The 17,553-nt window shown below is 46.8% G+C and overlaps 1 protein-coding gene across 2 annotated transcripts in view; it reads left to right on the forward strand.

The window, feature by feature from the left end:
* The first annotated feature begins 545 nt into the window (after positions 1–545).
* Positions 546–17,553, forward strand: part of SETBP1 (SET binding protein 1) — a 378,710-nt gene continuing 361,702 nt past the window's right edge. Inside the window, exon 1 of one of the 2 annotated variants that reach the window (XM_060118586.1) lies at positions 546–712. The gene's annotated coding sequence lies outside the window, so the exon portion shown is untranslated. Of the gene's footprint in view, positions 713–1,279; positions 1,353–17,553 lie in introns of those variants that run through there. The other variant, XM_060118588.1, reaches the window with a different exon arrangement.

The following is a 17,553-nucleotide window of genomic DNA, read 5'->3' on the forward strand; positions in this document are numbered from 1 at the left end:
TCGCCGGGGACGCGGGCGGGTGGCGAGGGGACGCGGCGGGGGCGCGGGTCGGGCGCGGCCATGGAGCGGCGGCGGCGGCGGCGGCGGCAGCACTAGCGACCGCGGGCGGACAAGCTGGCGGGCTGGGCCGCCCGGCGCCGCGGACCGAACTGCACAGCTCAGCAAAAGCGCCCTCGCCCTCCGCGCGCCGCCTTCTGCGAGCCCGAACCCGGCAACATTTTTTAAGGCTCCAATCCATCCTTTGAAGAAAAGAAAAAAAAAATAGCATTGATTGGAGAGACTGGGATATATATAATTTGGGGGGTGGGGGGGGGGCTCCTGCTAAAATTAGCCAGGCCCGCGGCGCGCGGTGTGCGAGTGTGTGCGTGCGGGCGTGTGTGTGTGAATGTGATTACTCCAGGACTCCTCGGGCTCCGGAGACGCCATTTTCCCCCTTGATATCTCTCTCCGTAAATCGGTGGCGCGGCGCAGGCGGCAGCGCCGGGCGGGAAGCGCGGGGCCGGCCGGGGCGCCCGCCGCTCGCCTCCGCCTCCGGGCGCCCGGGGGCCCCGGCGCCCCCCGAGCGAGGGTGGCCAGCCCGCGGCTCGCCGTGTGACAGATGCTCATCGCTATGGAGTTGCCGCAGCAGCACCTTCGGGGGCTCGGGCGAGCGACGGGAGCCGGGATCTGAGCGAGCGCCGGGGCCAGCGGAGCCGGAGTCGCCGGGACGTGGGTGAGCACGCGCGGCGACCTTGGCCCGGGAGCCCGGCGCCCAGCCTCCAGCCACGCCGCGGGCCGCCGCACGCTCGGGGTCGGGGGCGGTGTGTGTTCCCTGCATGAAAAAGTTAAAGCTGCCTCGCCGGGGCTTTGACTTTGCACCGATGGGAAGGGGGAGACCGGGCTGAAGGGGCGGGATGCCGGTCCCGGCGAGGCTGCCGAGGATGGGCGCGATTACGGCCCGCCGGCGGTGGGCAGAGATGCTGGCTCATTTGAAGTGACTCGTTGGTGGCGGCGTCGGGCTGGAGGTCTGGGACCTTATTGAGTTTGGCCTAATCTGATCCCCCCCCCCGGCCCCCGACCCCGGCCTTCTCCCTCCCCACGCCTTTTGCACCCTCCCTCCGTCCGGCCGCTGACTGCCGGGGCTGGCGGGTTTGGCGTTGGCGGAGTGGACCAGAGAGGGGGAGGGGGGAGCGAAAGGGGTGGGAAGGCGGCAGGATATTTTTTTCTCTCTCTCTTTGTAACTTGCAGGTTAAGTGGAGCTAGAGAGCTACATTGTATCTAGTTAGATTTTTTTTTGGGGGGGGGAATGTATCAGAATCTAACGTGTCGTTAATAGAAAGAAGAACAGGGAAGAAGTGGTCCAAACGGCGAAGGTTGGTGTGTGCTTGCGTCGTGGCTCTGTGTGAGTCTTTTTCTTAAAATCTTAATCAATGGATCTGAGTCTCTTTCTCGTGCTCTCCGGTTTTGGGACTCTGAAAAGACAGGAATTCCCTTAAAAGCAGACGAATGCCTTTTTTGAAAGCACGCATTGTGTGTGTTTCTAGAGGAGCCGTGGTCTTGGGAATTAACGACAGGCTTCCCCGTTCGGTGGTTTCCAGTGGGAAATAACTACTGAAAGGGAACACTTCAGTATCGATTTATTGTTTTTGTCTTTCAAACGCTTATCTCTTTGACTAAAATACTGTAGGAGAAGTTCCACAGAGACAAAGTCAGGTAAACTGGACTGGGCAGATCTCTAGCAAGATGGTGATAACGCTGATGCTGTTTTTGGTGTCTGTTTGTGATGGAAGCATTGTTGGGTAATAGCAATTTCTGATCGGTAGAGCATGCTGGCTCTACAAAAATAAGGAACTACCGAAATGCTGTCTTCCAGTCCCCATCCCCTACAGGCTGCACACACCCCTCCTCTCACAGCCCACACCAGTTACAATTCTGAAATAGGATCCAACTGGAAATATTTTCTTTGGAGATCGGAAAGTTGTGCAGTTGGAAGTATGAGATGAGGCTAGAGGTACTGGGAGTGGGGGGAGCGGGTTCTTATTGCCCCTTGATGCTGCATTTATTCTTTATGTGTGTCTCTGTGGGTTCTGAGGGTGTGTATAGTGGTCTAGGAGGACTGTTCAGGGAAGGATTTCCGATTCGTTTCCACTTCAAATAAACTGTCCTGATAATCTCATGGTTGACATCTAATGCTAAAAGGCCAATTTGTGTTTCTGTATATCCCCGCAGAAGCTCTTCTCCGAAAGGGCAGTTTATTTTGGAATTCTACCACAGCTACTTTTCCTTCCAAGCTTCCCCGTCCCCTTCACCACTATCCACACCTTTTTTCCTAAAGTTAGTTGGAGTCTATGGTTTTTATGGAGATACTAATATTACTTATTTTCCTCTTACATTATTTGTTATTCTCTTCCTTTTCATTCCTTTACTCTTCATCCTGTTTTTCTTCTTTTCCTGTAGTTTTATGCAAAAACTAACTTTATAAAGTCGCCATTGCCAAAACTATCTGGCAGTCCTGCCCTATCGTTTACCCTCCTGTAGTTTACACAGGGAAATCAGATGTGCCCTTCCCAATCCATCCTTATCCTCAAAACGTGTGTGTATGTGTGCACACGCACACTCGTGTGTTTTGGAGGGGCAGGAGTCGTTTGGGAAGAAGGACGTGGAGAGGAGAGGAAGGGTGTTCTATGCAGGCCACATCTGCAACACTGGGGCCGGACCAGGATGGTCTGGGAGAGTTATCCTCACACACCCCAGTTGGATGTTGTCTGGCTGGGATGGGGAGGCGGAGCCAGCTGTCCAGGGGCCTGTGAGGGAGGAGAAAGTTTGTAGCACTTTAAAATGTAGCCAGTTTACAATCCCAGGTCACTCCCTCCCCTTTCTCCTGCTTTCTGTGGTTTCTGCCATCCCAAGACTAGTGGAGGGAGGTGTGATATCTTTTGCCCTGACTTGGAAGTCCCAGGTTTCAGTTAAGCTGAAGATGCAGTATTTTCCTCTGTACTTAATTGCTTTGCCTGCTACCAAAGAAGGGCTTCAGGACAGATCAGAAGAGTATGGTTAAACACAGAGTATTTGCAAACTCCAGGGTATATGTAGCCTGAGAAGATAGGAGACCAGGTACTCAGAAAGTGCTGCTTTGCACACCATCTCCCCTCCCCCATTAAGGAAATAAAAGTCTTAGTCTTTGGAAGTTGAATTGGTGTTAGAGTTGGGCTCTGGGAGCTGCTAGCCACTATAGTAACCTGAGCGGGGCTGGGGGGAGGAGGTGGTGAGTGAATGCTATTGGGAGCCAGAGGAGGGAAACAGACTTGTCTCCCTTAGCAGGGAAAATAGATGTGTCACTGGAATAAACAAATTGGAGGTGGGGGATGGGATGGCTTGTAGTGAACATAAGGAGGAGTGGCTGAGAGGCAGTGAAGTGGTCCCTAAGGGGGACACTCATAGCTTGGGAGAAAATATCAACTGCCTTATATGTTCACGAATGGGCTAGGCAGGTGAAGGAGTGTAATCGAATCTTTCGTATGTTAACATCAGAACATCCCATAGGAAGGCACTGCTGGCAGGCCCAGTTCTGGACTTCACACAGGGGAGGCCTAGGAGTGTACCTGAGTGAACCAAGGAGCCCCTTTGGTGCCACGAGGGCTTCTGGTCCTGTGAGTGCATTATTCATGGCAAGCTAGTTTGTAAATCACCTGACCTAAATGAGGGCTGGGGGAAAAGAGAGAACAGTGCTTGGAATCTTTGTAGAAAGTTTAGTTGAAAATGGTCAGTGGGGAGAGGCAGGAGTTTGCTGAAGAAGAAATAAATAGGTAGGCACTTTCCCCTGGATTCTTGATTCCATTTCTGCTGTTATCTTGACTTTCAATTCCATTAGGAGCGGAATCAATACTTCTCTGGCACAAAAAATGTATCTCTAGGAGGGCAGAGTTCTTTCAACCTGGTCATTATTTTTAGTTGTCCTTTATTTAGTCTCTGCTCTGAAGCTTCTATATGATATGCAAAAGGAGGAAGATGAGAGGTGGCTGGCTGGATGGAACATCCTTTCTGAAATCTTGTAGAGACACTGAAACTTGGCTGGGCCTCAGCGGCCCAGGATGCCAGTTTTTCCCTTGGAGACTTGAAGTTTTAATTGAAACCAGATAGCTATCAAGAGTGGACCTGGCCAAACAAAACCTTGTTTTCTTCACTGCTCAGGAATGGGAAATAAATAATTTTTTGCTGATGGCATTTCAAGTTGCTTCAGTTTTGCTCCTGCCAGAAGAATGGGGTAAATTATTATTAACACATTAACATTGTAAGAAGTTGCAGTGCCTTAAAAAATGAGATAATGTTATTGAGTTTGCTTAGAGACCCACTGTGTGGGAGAGGTCTATTTGGGGGTGGAGGTGGAGACAAGAGGCTGCTCTTATCCTGGAGGGGTGGCAGGACTGCCCTGAGAAAAGGAGGCTCATAGAGTTCTGGCCACATATCACTATGCTTGGTCGTTGGGTTCCTGTGAAGAAGTGAGCAAAGCAGTCCAATTCCATTGCTGTCCTATGGTATACTGTGAAACCTGGTGAGCTTCCCAAAATGTTTTGGGTCAGGATTGAATAAGGAGTACAGCCATCAGACCTATTGCCATAGGTGTGAGCTTCATTTAGGGTTGTTTCTAAAGGAAACCCTGGTGTTTCACAAACTCTCCATGAAGTTGCAGACACTTTGGGCAGCCAAAGTCTTGTTAAGTGCAGAAAAGTAAACACCAAGATGCCCGCAGAGTGTACTACTTCATGAACGCAGGGGAAAGATGCCAACTTACATTCTTCTTTGGCTTTAAGTATTTATTTCCATTTTCACTTAGCCTACTACTAGATTCTTATGCCTCCCTAGACATACCAGCTTGGGGCAATATGAAGTTTTGGGGGAAACTGGTGACCTTAGATAACTGAGTCCAACTTAGTGGGCCTTACATTTCACATCTGGAATTTTCAGAGTCAGGTCAGAACAGCTTCCCTTTCAGAGTCGGTTTTTTACCCCCTTAGAGAGTACCATCTAAGGTTGAGGAAACATTATTTTTTTAATGGCCTTTGGTGTGGAAACCTGCAGTTGACTTCCTATCCAGTTCAGAGCAAATAATGCCAGGGTCAAATGGAGAATGTGAGCAGCCCTGAAGTCCACAGGATCCCTTGGGAGGAAGCAGCTACCCCTCCCCAGGAGCTAATGATGAATTGTGATCTGCAGATCCATGAGAAATAATTACAGGCAAAGCCAGCTGAGCTAACCCCCAGGCAGGCAGAGGCTTCCACCTTTCCATGTGCTGGGAAGGGAGAGGGGATGAATGGAGAGCAGATAAGAGTTTCAGAACTTTGCCAGCTTGGAAAAATGTTTCTTTGACCCAACTTATCTTTTCCTATCAAAACATACTCCTTTTTATATGCATGGCACTTTTTTCTTTTCAAAAACATCTTTATACCACATCTGCCCCCTTGATTTTCTAAGGAGGAAGGAGGCTTACTAAGCATTTTATCCCCTTTCAGAAGATGAGGCCATTGATGTGCTGACTTGCTGAAATGACACAAGTTGGTGGCCCACATGGGACCAGATGGCTCTGTTAAAGTGTGAAGAGCGTCACACCTGAAGTGACAAGATCTGCTTTGGATCCTGTCCCTGCTATTTCCCAGCTAAATGTCCCTGGAAAGTTATTTAACCTCTTTGGGCCTCAGCAAACTAATCAGTAAAATAGGGATAAAATATGCTTACCCTGCCTACTACATAGGGGTTCTGCGGATTAAATAATACCAGCTAATTTCAGTAATTGAACTCTGAGAGGATTTCCACACTGCCTCCTGGAAACTGATGTCTGGGATTATTGTCACCATCGCTTGGAGGTTAATAACCTCTTGGTATGACCAGAAATGCCTGTAGAGGCCCCTTGTGTTATAAGACAGTCAGGGAATAGTTGTTTTGTGCTCCTGAGTTGACCAAAGGGGAAAAAAAGTGTGTACAGTATATGTATTTTAAATCAGTTGAATTGTTGGACGCCTACTTTGCATATACATCTGAGACTCAGAGTCTCAGATAGTATGCAATTTTGACTCAAGGATGTATTGGTGCTCAGGAAATGCTCTTTGAGTTAAGAATGAGAAGGAGAAAGAAAAAGACATGGAGACACACAGAGAGGAGAGGTAATGGGTGGCGAGTGCGAGGGGGAGAGTTTTCATCAGGGAGCCACAGTGGCTGAGAAATGATATTCAAGACAGAATTTGCACCCTCTCTAAAGAACAGAACTGAGAGCAAGATTGCATCTGTCCCGACTAACCCAGCAAGTTCTCTCGAATCAGGGAGGTTCTTCACCGTACATTTGCTGTCTGACTCTTCTGTATTGCTCCTCTTTCTCTTTCCCACGCTTCCTGGCTCGTCCTGTCCAGCAGCCTGTACCAGGCACCTTGCAGCACTCTCGGGGGAACCCCGTTGTATGCAGCACACACAGGCTCTGCTCCCATCAGACTCATTTCCTGGCAGACCCTAGGCACTATGTACACTTGTCCACCTCCACACCTCTGCCCCTTCTGTATCAACGACTCCTCTCTGGTAGGTGTCCCTATTGGTCCCTTTTAGCCAAAGTGTCTACCTCTTCGGACACCTGACCAGCTCTTAGCTTTTCAGTGCCTTCTCCAGAGCGCTTCAGGACTAAAGTACTTGCTGGGCATCTGGCTCGTGCTGCTTTGTTCTTCGTTGTCACTCACCTCTCCAGGCTGTGAGTCCTTGAAGGATGGGGCCAAGTTGGCCCCACAAAGCCCTACTTGTGAATGATTTCTGTTGCATGAATGAATCACAGAATTTATGCAGAGATAGAATATTAAAAGTGAATGTTGTTTAAGATACACTAAAGCTCTGCACGGTGAAGCAACACAACGAGGACCTCTTCGACAAAGTGAATAATAAGTACTTACATCAACGGCTTTTTATACTTTTGGCTATCTTTCAGGGGCAATCGCCCACTCTCAGTTTCTCCCTCAAAGCCTAAGAGTTAATGTTTTACTGCATGTTACATCCTATCAGTCACTGATTCACTCATTCATTCAATCATCAAAATATTTATTAAGTACCTACTAGAGCCTCCTCGCTCCTCTCGCACACATAGCTCTTGACTTTCTCTGAAAATTCCAATTGCCTTTTTTGTCCACCACACTCATTTTGGCACTTAACCATGCAGTCTTCTTTGTTACTTAAGTCCAAGTGCTTCCCACTCCTCGGTGACTGAGTGCGCCTGGCTGCAGTGGAAAAGAAGCTGAGCAGAGAAATGCACTCAGGGGAAAGTTCCAGGGACAGGCTTCTGAGAGGCAGGCTGCAGGCTGGGCTGTCTCCCCGTCAGCACGTGGTGTGGGACCAGCTGTACTGCCTTTTTGCTCCTTAGCTTGAGCCACGGTAAAGAGAAAGAGTTTGGATTGATGTGGAGGGAGGGCCCCTTCTGAAATTCTGTGACTCTATAGGTAGAAGTGTCCTGGGCATTTTAAAGGTTTCTTAAAGCTCAGAACTCCTGGCACCCCAACAACACCACTCCCACTGAGGATCAGTGAACTTTGCTAAGTGTTTGCTGTGGATGAGAGTTACCTTCAGAAGGGGAACTGGGACCAGGAGAAACTCCCTAGTGAGCACCAAAGAGCCAGACTTGGGGACACGGAAAGGAGAGGAGGGGGTGGGGAGCTAAGTGTGAAGAAGTACTGTAGTGAATAATGGGGAAGGAAGAAAAGGATTGATCCTCTACGTCTTTTGAAAACTGGCCCCCATTGGTGAAATGACTGAGTTGAGACAACGGGAATGAAGCAGCCAAAGACGGCTTCTGGAAAATCTAGACTATATTCCCTATCTGGGCTTTGCTACTGCTTCCTGTGCCCAGTAGGCATTTGGAATCTCTGCCATGGTTACTTTCGGACCTCATGGATCTCGGGGGCTAGGCATTATTTTCTTGTGTAGATTCTGTTGGGCATGAAGGCTAGGGCTGTGCCTGTGCTCCCGGGATGTCTGCTCAGTCCTCACAGCAGAGTCTGCCCTTTCATGGCCTGTGTTCAATAACAATTAGTGAGTTGGTTTGTATGCATTTTGAGATGAAAGCGAGTGACCCGCAGTTTGTCCAAAGCCAGAGGCCTCTGAGATTAGGGTTGGGGTGGAATCAGGAAAGCTGGGTTTTGACCTGAGTTCAGAGGGCATTCTGAGTCACCTAGGAGCACACTGCTTGAGTATTTAGGAAGAGCAAGGCTCTACAAGCTACTGAGATGCTGCAATTACTTTTACTCTAGGACTTGGAATAGAAAAAAAAAAAAAAAAAAAGGCAAGGAACTCAATTAGCCTAACTCCGTAAAAAGCAATTTCTTCTTTATTCCTTTTATCTGCCAAAGATTGAGAGTTTTGTCAGTGGAAAGAAACTGCTTGGGTTTGAACTTGGGCCTGGAAAGATGTAGTTGCTGGAGATGCTGAATTTGATGAATTCAATGCAGTGGCCTGAGAACTCTCCTTAGAGGCAATTGGGGCACAGTTGTTGTGCTTGTAGCAAAATAATGAAATCTGGGTGGCAAGTCCCTTGCAGTTGTTGGGTGGTATGTCTGTGACCTATTGTTATTCGAGCAATGAGAGCTTTGATTTTTTTTTTAAAGTATTGATTCATAATGGTGACTAAAAAGGATGATTTGATGCGAAAGCCCTGTGGGCCTTCTCTCTGTTCATTATTCTGTAATTCAGAGCCTGATTACAGTCGGTTTTTGGATCCACATGTGTTTATTAAGGTCTCATCATTGCAATTTGTTCCATTGTTCTTGGCACTGTTGGGTGAGAAAGGTCTGGTATGAGACATGGCTTCTGCCCTTGGAGAATGGACAGTATGTCTGGAGAGACAGGCTTAGCTCAAATGGAAAGCATCCGTCTGAAGCCAAAGTGGGAACATGATCTATGTGGAATTATGCTATTTGGTTGATCAGGGATAAAGTGGTCAGGGAAGGCTTCAAGGAGGATGTGGTTTGGGGGTTGATGGTGGAACTGAAACAAGGGGACATTCTTGGTGGGTACAGTAGCAGAGATGGGACAAAGTTTGAATGTGAATTTGGAATTGCCGCAAGGAAACGAATGCTAATCATGAACATGTACTGCATCTGGTAGGAGCAGGGAGGCCTTGATGCAGAAGGTCCAGCTGTCTGATATTGAGGCACAGGTCACCCATAGCAGGCATCTTGCTGGTCTGAGGTTTCCTGACAGCAGTGGGAAGGACAAAACTCAGGGCTGTCTAAGTTGGGCCCAATCTTAGCTGTCCAGAATTTTCATTCAAACTCATCAACTTTTCAACCTTCTGATTCAGCAAACTTGGTTTGCTCATTTACATTTAAACATGAGTATGATAGACCCTGATGGTGCTCTGGGGACCTCAAGAGATACAGAGGAGGTTGTCTCTGTTCTCAACCTGATGGAAGACTCCATAAGAACTCATGAAAACCAGTGGAGGAGCAGCAACAGAGGACAGTCATGTAGGGCTCTGTAGAGTGTCAGTCAGCAAAACAGATGGGATGGGGTCCCGTGAGGAATAGGCCAAGGCTACATCTCCCCTGAGCTGAGATGGGAGCCGTGACCGGAGTTTTCAGAATGTGACGAGGGTAGGTGTGAGGAACACTTCCACGCATGCCACACAGGAGAGAATCCTGACATCTGACTGTCCTGCCCACTACTAGTCCTGTCAGCCACCAACTCTTCAGTCTGGAGTCCAAAAGAGGCACCTTTAGGACAAAAATAAAACTACATATAAACATTCAGAATGGGGATCAGCCACTCTGGGAAACAAAGAAGCTCTGTGATACAGGTACTCATTTCCAGGAGTTTAAAGCATAATTGGAGATTCAAGTTTCAAGTAACAATGCAATATTTAAATGACCATGCAGGAAAGCTGAAGGAGAAATATAACAAAGGGCAGGAAATGGAGCCAGTATTTGTTTATTCTCTGGTATGCCTAGCATCTCCTTTGTGGCAGAAGCACAAACATGAAAGTGTCAGATTACACTTTACATTCAAATGACAATAAGCAAAGCGATTGCTGAATCGATGGTTGAGAAGTCAAGGAATTTGAATTAAGACTGAACAGGTAAAATTAAAGTGCCTTGAAAGAATGACTAGGGAATTTATTATCTGTTTGATTATTCAGTTTAGCTGCATTGCCCTCAGATAAGTCTACCATTTTCATCCCAGTTTACATGTGGTATGGTGGAGGATCAGAGTTTAAGTGACTACTAATGCTGAGTATTTAAAGACTGGTGGCATTATAGTTCAATGGAAAGCAAGTGACAGTTGGAGTCAGACAGAACTACCTCTGTGATTTCAACAAATATCTCAATTTCAGTTTTCTTATCTGTAAAATGGGTACATCTCAGGGTTAAATCAAAGAATAAACTTAAAGCACTTATTATATACTATTTCTCTCTTCAAAGTTAGGATCATTTTCTTTACCATGTGGATCTTCTTTAATATACTTGGACAAGAAATATTATGATCACAGTTATTTCTTACCGGCCAACCCTACATATTTAACCTATTTAGATGCTATTCTGCGTATATTATTTACTTTTTTCCTTGGAAGAGTCTGTGAAGAGATTAGGAGGCTGATGAGAAAACTGATGCCCAGAGAATTTAAGTGATGTGGCAAGTCAGATGGCAAACTGGTTTTAGAGCTCCTATGTATAGAAGTAGCTAGGAGCGTTTGGCCAAAAGCTGGCATCACTTTGTGTTTTAGAGACATCATGATCTAAAAGTAAAAGCACAGACTTTGGAATCATATAAGCCTGAATTTGATTGTGGCTCTGGCACAGGTAGCGTGTGCCCTTGAGCAAATGCCTTCCTGGACATTTCCATTTCCATTTCCACATCTTTTTTTTTTTTGCTGTACGAGGGCCTCTCACTGCCGCGGCCTCTCCCGTTGTGGAGCACAGGCTCCGGACGCGCAGGCTCAGCGGCCATGGCTCACGGGCCCAGCCGCTCCGCGGCATGTGGTATCTTCCCGGACCGGGGCACGAACCCGTGTCCCCTGCATTGGCAGGCGGACTCCCAACCGCTGCGCCACCAGAGAAGCCCCATTTCCACATCTTTAAAATGAGGATGGGTCTTCTGCATCACAGGGCTGTTGTTTGGATTAAATTGATAATGGCTGTAGAGGCCATTTGTTGTATTTAACCCCTTGTCGCACTACAAGTGTGTGCTTTTCTTGACTGAGTGGAAAAATACAGGCAACAGGTAATATGCCAAGACCAGAGCTCCACCTGTAAACTTGAGGATTGGCCTAGCCAGTGCTGTGGAGACCTCTCCCCGGGGCCGAAGACCCAGGGCTCGTGCTGTTGTGTTGTGTTATTGGTTCCCAGAGGACGCACTGTTTTTGCTGCTAGAACTGGAACTGTTGGTTAACAGTGTGCTCTCGGCCTCAGGCCTCGGGAGTTTGATTCTGCTTCTCTCCCTGTCATGGAGATCCCTGAGCACAGGAACTGATTCTTAGTTTTATGTTAGGTTCAGCCAAGCAGACCTGCAGAACCAGTAAAACCTATGCAGAGGTGTAAGGTACCAGCTCTGTCTTTGAAGGGCTCTGGTCGTAAAGTTGAGGAGAGAGGGCTCAGCACCTGAGAAGGTCAGAGCTGGAGGGCCACAGAATTCACCTCATCACCTCCCGTGTTCTACAAATGAGGATGGGGAGACCTAGGGAGAAAAAAGAACTTGCCTAAGTCCACCCAGCTCTGAATGGCAGAGCAGGGAATTGAGTCTGGAATTTGTGGCTGAACTAAGTCTTATTTCCTCCACAAGACAAACTGGGTAGAAGAAGAAAGCAATAGCCAAACAACATCAAAACACTCACGTTAGTAGGTACAAATTAAACTACTTGTTTGTGCTTCCCATTGTAAAGGGAGATGGAGGAGGTTGGTCTCCAACGCCCAACTCTCGGGCTTTACTTGGGATCTGCAAAGAAAAGGCAACATTTAGCTAAAAGCCAGTGTGGGTGACACGGACTACAGGAGTAAATGAAATTTACCAAAAGTTTTGAATGCCCACTAAGGTGATCCCAACATGATCTTTCATAAATATCTTATTTAATCTTCAATTACTTCTCAAAACAACCCTTGAGGTAGGATTATTACCTAATTTCCAAATGAAACTTGAACGGTTTAAATGTAATTTCCAAGAACACAACTACTAAATGGAAAAGAGAGGTTAAGTAATCTAAACCTGTGACATCAAATCAGTGCTACTTCCATTCCTCTTTTCAAGGGGAAACATGGCTTGGACACTTGCTGTTGGACACTTACTGAGTATGTTCACTGTCCTCTGAACTGTGGTAGAGACCCACTGAAAACCCAGCCGATAACACTGCAATACAGTTTGCCAAATGCTTTGATAGCAAAATGCCCAGGGAAGTGAGAGCAAGACCACCTGTGAGTGTGAGTGTGTATAAGTGTGTGTCTATACATGTGTACACACAAGGGGAAAGGAGGAGAAAAGGAAGGCCCAGCCAGTCTTCATGAAGGAAGTGAAACTTGACCCAATTCTTGAAGGATGACTTAGAGGTAACCAGGTAGAGAAAGAAGAAAGGATGGGCCAGCCAGAAGAATTAGGGGATTATATGAAGTTAAGCAAATCAGTGGGATTTGGGGGAGCTGCCACTCAAGAGATGGTGCTGGGGAATGTGGTGGGTGTAGGACTCAGAGAACGCTGCTTGGAGGAGGTGAACTGTGATCAGGAATGTACCACACAGGTATGTAATATAAAAAAGCCACTGAGTCTGCTCTTAATTCTCTGCTGGAGACCACTGGTGTGTCTGTAGGGTCAGAGAGCTGTGGGCAGAGCTGCCTTTGCCCTCGCTGATTGAGAGCTGGTAAGGGCTGGGTTGCTTGATCACTTTATCGGTGTTTATGGAGCTTTTACTCTGTATGCTTCTGCAGCATGTGGACTTTCAGAGACACAGCACTCAGAGTCATGGGCATCTGAGTCAAATGGCACCTGGCAGGTCTTTGACACAGCCTCTCATTCAGCATTCACACAGTGAATAATTTGGATCCATGGATCAGGAGCTGTGCCGGGCCCTGGGGGTTCCATGGTTAGCTAAACAAACACAGCATGTACCCTCAAGGGCTTCCCATTTAGTGGGGCAGGCAGAGTTGAAACCAAGAGTGGCACAAGTATTAATTATAAAATATAGTAAGTGCTAGGAAAGAAAAGGTCTATGCTCTAATGGCACAAAACAGGGAGTCCTGATGTGGTTTGTGAAGCTTAGGAAGTACCCTTTGACGTGGGCCTGAGTAATGAAGAGGTGTTAGCTTGAGGGAGCAGAAGAGGATCCCAGACACATATAAAGTCCCCCAAGAGGAAAAGGCCACTTCTGACTCCCCACCTAAATACCTCAGAAGACATATAGGGAGATGAACGCTCAACCACCCCAAAGCCAAAATCAGACAGATGGTCAGTCTCTTGTCAGAATCTGAGAAGGGATTTCTTATAACCGTAGCCAATGAGCCTAAGTTGAAGATGCAGTTGCTTTGCTATCTGTTGTCAGGTAGGCTCACACTCCATCCTTTTACACGGTTTGTCCCCCTAAGATCAGAAACTCACAATTTCTGTCAATAAGGAAAATAGGCAGTCATCAGATCTACTGCACGGACAACTTTAATAAAACAACCAAAGACTGTCTTCTCCTTAACATCATTATACATATTCTCAAAGTCTACAGATTTCAGAGAACAAATGGGCAAGACTGGAGGAGGGAGGTTTGGGAGGAGTTGTTGACTTCTGGGCAGAGATGTTTCCTCAAGGAAAGTTCTGAGGTAGACATAAAGAGTCTATATGACAGTGCACATTGTGGATTTCAGCTGCTCGGAGTTGCAAAGAATCTGACAGAAGAATCCCCTTTTAGTCACACAAAATAGTTGTAGGTAGATGTCTGCTATCAGTTGTGTAAATGCTTAACACCCTGTTCTCTTGATTTTTTTCTAAGCCCTGATTTGTTAAGTTTGCTGATTCTTGTGGTGTAAACACTCCTACCACAGCCAATTTTCAAGCTCTCAACTTGACACCACAGAAAGTGGAGCTGGGATGAGACTCACATGGGTGGGCTCTCACGAGCCCCAACATACCACTGTTACTGTTCACTAGGAACTGAGGTGACCAGATCACTGATAATAGCGATAGTTCTGAGAGAAGGACTTGACTGACTTCAGGATGGATGGATGGATGGAAGGTAGAGTCAAAAGCAGTCTAGTGCTTTCTCTGTAGACAAGACTGCCCTGCATGGCTTTTTCCTCAGAGCATGAGTGAAGAGAACTAATCAAACACAAGACCTTAGGCGAGAAACACTCAGAACAAGGAAAAAAGAACAGTATTGTGATATTATTTACTACAATAGCAAAATAAGAATTTTAGATAGCTGCCAGACATCTGCAACAGGAAGAGGCAAGACCCCTGGTGGAAAAGGAGCATAAAGTAACAAGGAGAGAGCATGCTGAGATGAAAAAGCATCAGAATTAACAGAAAGAAGGATGAATAAGGTTAGATTCCAGGGATACAAAATGTGCAATTGCAAAATTAAACATCCACAGTGAAGTCAATAAAGGCAAAGGGAGGATGGAAGACAGAATTAAACTGGTGTTATGGACCTTAGATTAAGGAATGCTCTCCCACAATGCAAAAAACAGTGAGAGAAAATGAGAGAAATGGAGAACAGAGATGAGAATTCTAAACTGAGGTTACAGGAAAAAATTGGAAGCCAGAACCACTGAATAGAAGAAATAATTAAAGGAATAATTGAAGGGAACGGTTCTGAACTAGAAATAACCTGCACTACAGATCCAAAAGGCGCACTATATTCCAGGAAAAATAAAAGAAGTGAGGTCCACACTACTCATTTTGTCATTAATAAAATTCTGTTACAATAAAAAAAAAAATCTGCGATTAGAAAAGCATGAGACAAGTTACCGACAAAGGAAACAAAACCAGGCTGGCTTCCGTTTTCTCTTCTGTTACTGCACATGATAGAAGACATTCTACAGAGTTTTGAGGGGAAAGGGTTCTGACCTGATGATTGTATAGGCAGCTCAGTGTCTTCTACATGTAAAGATGAAAGAAGTGTCCAGCCTTACGGGATCTGCAGAGTAAGGAGCCGAGGTAGGACTGAGGATGAGGAGTTCCGGGGGGAGTTTGGGAAAGGTCAGGGATGAGGCAGCAAACTCTCCCTATATTTGTCATTGTTTGCCTTTAAGACCTTATGAGGTGCATGTGCTATTAAAAAAAAATTTACAAGAAGCATATAGTTCCATTAGAAAAAAAAAGGAGAGATAAAAACTATAACCTAATGAGGAAAATCAGGAAGACATTTTTTCTCATTTCATTGATGAGACACCAAGGCTGAAAGAGGGCTTATGAGGGCTCCTAAGTGGCAGAACTAGGTCCAGAATCCGCATCTTTTGACTCCTGTTATATATGCCAAGGGCTGCATCAGTTCCACCATGTTGACACTTTGGAAAGCAGCGGTCAGGGTGATGATGGCCTGAATGTGCCCTGGAAGCAAAGCAGATGGGAGAGGTGGATGATGCTGGGAAGCCCAGCCCGAGCTAGTTTGTTTATTTATTAATTCAGTCAACCAACATTTTTTTTTTTTTTTTTTTTTGTGGTATGCAAAACTCACTGTTGTGGCCTCTCCTGCTGCGGAGCACAGGCTCCGGACGTGCAGGCTTAGCGGCCATGGCCCACAGGCACAGCCACTCCACGGCACGTGGGATCCTTCCGGACTGGGCACGAACCCACGTCCCCCGCATCGGCAGGTGGACCCCCAACCACTGGGCCACCAGGGAAGCCCCAACCAACATTTCTTGAGTGCCCATTATGCACTGGGCACTGTGCTAGGCATGGGATTGTATAGATGAATAAAATGCCACTGATGTCTGTTCTTAAGAGACTAAAAGTAAAACTGTAAGGGAGAATTCCCTTTAAACATAGAGCAGTAGTGCTCTTTGGTCAAGTCAGTTGGTAAGGGTAAGCACATAGGCAAAGCCTAAGCCCATCAGAACTGCCTGGAGGCCTTGGTACCAGCCAGAATGTTGGGCCCCACCCTTGGAGCCATAGGTGGGGCTTGCGAATTTGCATTTCCACCAAGTTCCAGGATTAGTAAGAGTTCCTTCAAGGCTGCAGGTAGTGAATGTGTTCTAGACTAGGAAAAATACTTCCATTTTGTAGATCATGGAGGAAAGAGGATGTACTTACTCCCTGGGACTCATTTGGGTCATGGAGCCCATGGAGCCAAGCAGGAGTCCCCTGGGCCCTCAGACGAATAATTCTTTAGGCTCACACTACCCACTTTGGAGTGTCCCATAGGTCTATGTCTGTGCAGGGTATAATCACACAGTCTTGAGTATGGAACAGACCTTGGTCCTGCTCAGTTCATTGCTGGGATAAGTATGGAGTAAGGGACTCAGAGTGACTTGTCTAGCATCTCACTGTCGGTGAAAGGCAGGCCTAGTCTTTGGACTGCTCTCTCAGTGTTCTTTCCCAAGCACATCACAGCTACTCTCCTCTCCCCTCTATTCTCCTGGAACCTGCTGAGTGGTCATTTCCTAAGCAAGCGTTATTGTTCCTATGGTGCTCCTCTCATTCCAAGTCCTGCAAACAGCCACAGAAGGGTTAACTTTTGTTGGCCTGAAAGCCTGAGCCAGTACAGAGTGTCCATTGTGCGCTGCCCCCTCTGGAGTCATTGCTGGCTGCTGGAATGTGACAAGGCAAACCGTTTTCACCTTGCTCTTGTTTTCACCCTCCTCTGTGAGTGCGTTGAGTGAACGTGTGCGTGTACTCACAGGACACGTTGGCAGTAGTGCCACAAGAGGACTCACAGTGGTCTCTCCGATGCACCAAAAAATGGAACTGTGAATTTGGGATGATAGGTACGTGCTGGGAGAAGGCAAAAGGAGAACAACAGCTTTGTGTGCTTGTGAAGTAAACAAACGGGTTATGTTTCTTTGCTCTTTACTTTTGAAAGTGTCTCTCTTACATGTGGCCATAAGGGGCATAGACAGTGAACTGCGCAGGGGCCGCCTGCCTGGGTGGAGCTACAGTTGGAGTAGTTTGAACCACAGGACTCTGATGAGCTGTCAGGGGCTAATTCATTTTCATTCAGAAAGAACTCCATGAAGTCCTCCATGTGCCCCATCCTGCACTGGGTGCTGAAGCAAATGTAAGTGTTGTACAGCTACAGTTGGTCTCAGCTTGAGCCTGAATTGCAATAGAGTAAGGAAAATAAGAGTTGTGTACTGGAAACAATGAGAAGACAATATATGACTAGTATTTAGTTGCAAGCTCTACAGCTGCGAGCAGTGTTAAGTCAGGCCAGGGAGTGAGTGCTGTGGTCCAGAGTTTGCAGTATGTTGCCATGGAGAAGTGAAGACTTGGGCATGACCTTGAAATGTGGGAAGGCTTGGGATCTGTTTGTTCATTTGATCATTCATTCCTTCATGCAACAAACATTTGGAGAACACCAGTTGTATGGCAGGCATCACCTGCATGGTTGGAAGAGGATATAAGAAAATATTCTACAAAAATATCAAG

This window comes from Mesoplodon densirostris, chromosome 15 (assembly GCF_025265405.1).
Source record: "Mesoplodon densirostris isolate mMesDen1 chromosome 15, mMesDen1 primary haplotype, whole genome shotgun sequence".
NCBI lineage: Eukaryota > Metazoa > Chordata > Mammalia > Artiodactyla > Ziphiidae > Mesoplodon > Mesoplodon densirostris.